The 2,252-nt window shown below is 44.7% G+C and overlaps 1 pseudogene; it reads left to right on the top strand.

The window, feature by feature from the left end:
• Window positions 1–319: 319 nt before the first annotated feature.
• Window positions 320–1,022, top strand: LOC150054146 (PSME3-interacting protein pseudogene; annotated as a pseudogene).
• The last annotated feature ends 1,230 nt before the right edge of the window (window positions 1,023–2,252 follow it).

Raw genomic sequence — 2,252 nt, 5'->3', positions numbered from 1 at the left:
CTTAAATTACAGTGTTGTGAGTCTGACATGAGTCTTGTTGTTGCCAGTTAGTTCAATTACTTAAGAACAATAGGTAACTACATTTCAAATAATTTGAGATAATATGATGCACCACTTTGAATACATAAGAAAATAGAGTGGTGGTGAGGAAAGGAAGCCCGAAGGGTCAGAAGGAAGGAATGCTAAAGCAAAACCTATCCTCTTTTTCTTTTTTGTTTTTTCTTCTTTGTTTCTTTTTTCTTTCTTTTTTATTTAAGAGTGAGTGGTTTGGGGTGGGCGCCAGCACAGGGAGGGACTCTCACCTCTCCTGCTGTGTTAGATGTCCCATTATGATGGAGGAGGTGACAGTAACTTTGTCATGGAAAAGAGGTGAGTGTCTGAGGCAGAAGTAGATGAACAGCGCAAAGGGAGGCAAAAAGAATGGGAGAAAGTTTGAAAACCTAAAGCTCCAAAAGAATGTCTAGAGGAGGCTTACCCCCTCCCACACCCCAGGCTCTTTATTGAAGGGCTACAGGTGCAGAAGGATGGTTAGCAGGAGGAATATGATGAGCAGTTCAAATCCAAGAACAAGGGACGAGGCTTAGATGGAGAGGAGACCAACTTCCCTGATGACGTTTCTGGGCAACAGGAACTAGAAAAGAAACAGCCAGAAGAACTGAAAGAACTGAAGGAATACCAAAGTAGTGTTAACAAGGTGGACAATACCACAAAAAATAGAGAAGAAGCTGCCTATAAATCTCATAGAAACCAAGAACAAGTTGTCCCAGGCAAACCTGTTGGCAAGAGCTGTGAAGCATGACAGCTCAGAGAGTGGCCACAGTGTGAAAAGTCTGAAACCGAATCCTGACCCAGAGGAAAAGAGCCAAGAGGCCTCTGTGTTCTTCCAGGCTTCGGCACCGACAGCAGGGACTCTGAGTCCAGCTCAGAGAGTGAGGGCTGCACCCATGCCACCAGTAAGATTGTCTCCTCCATCTCCCCAACCAGCACCTTCCTGGAGGCACCCTAGCTCCTGACCTTTCCACAGAAAGCTCCTCCCCAGAGGGTTCAGCCCTCTCACTGCCCTCACAGAACGCCTTCACCTGCTTCCTGTGCACACCAGGGCACTTTTAACCTGATCTAAAAAATATGCCAGAATCGAATTAATGGCCTTGAACTGTTTGGTTTTCTTTCCACTCCAGCACAGGGGACCAGACCTGTCCATTACCTTTCCTCACTGATGGGGCAGGTGGGGTGAGGCCCAGAAGAGGCTTCTGCCAGCTCCCTGGCAATAGTCATAGCTGGCCTAGAAATGGAATTGATGGGTTTTATTGCTTTCTTGGTTATTGCTTTTCTTTAGCAGCACAAGGAAACAAGGGCAGTTACTAGACCTGTCTAAACGTTCTGTTTTCGACACATGCTGTTTGGTTCTGCTGTGTTCTGGGCATGTGGGGAAGGAGGGCTCACTGGTGACCTGATGGAACTCCTGTCTGGAACTAAGCTGTCCTGATGTGTGACTCAGCAAAGACCATCCCCCATGCCTGCAGGGCTGTCCGTCAGAAACAAACAAATGAATGCAATGTTCATAGCCCTACTCCTCCAAAAGAAATTTGATTCATCATTAAACACTATGTCATAAATGAATCTATCTCTATATACCACCAACAACCAAAAATAATACCAAAATCTTACAAAGACCCTTCCGGTGAAAATGTTCAGGGAGTAAAACCATTTCACTTTGTAAAATAAAGCGTATTATTGATAAAAAATAATGGGAAATGTAGGGTAATAGTTCTGATGAATGTACATGCAAAGTTAAGTAAGTTTCACCGAATAGAGAATACGATCAGGGTGCTCTTTCAAACTCATCGATATTTCCATGGAAGAATTCATGAAAAGAAAATACACAGGGCATCTTGAGAACAATATTGGATCAGGGCCTCAGTGTAGGGAAGAATGTGGACAAAGACAAATGGAGAAGTCCAAACCCCCAATTCAAGCAGCCGTGTACAAGAACAATCTCCTTGTTCCTTCCATCTGGGCAAATCTATCTCACTGAAGCATCTAGGTACAGATCTGACTGTATGCAGGCCATAGTGGACACAGGGCAGTCCTTGACTCTTGCAGTTGAAGGACAGAGACAGTAGAATCTGAGGTCCATTTCCAGAGCCATCAGGACTACTGGTGAGGCTGGCATTTCCATGGTGCAATTTCCAGTTAAACAGAGGAAAGTTTCCTGGAGGGGAACAGCACTGTACACTACAATCTTTTCTTGT

The sequence above is a fragment of the Megascapheus bottae genome, chromosome 15 (assembly GCF_031878675.1).
Source record: "Megascapheus bottae isolate mThoBot1 chromosome 15, mThoBot2.hap1, whole genome shotgun sequence".
Taxonomy (NCBI): Eukaryota; Metazoa; Chordata; class Mammalia; order Rodentia; family Geomyidae; genus Megascapheus; species Megascapheus bottae.
Note: the sequence above shows the minus strand (reverse complement) of the source record. Positions and strands in the feature narration are given on the sequence as shown.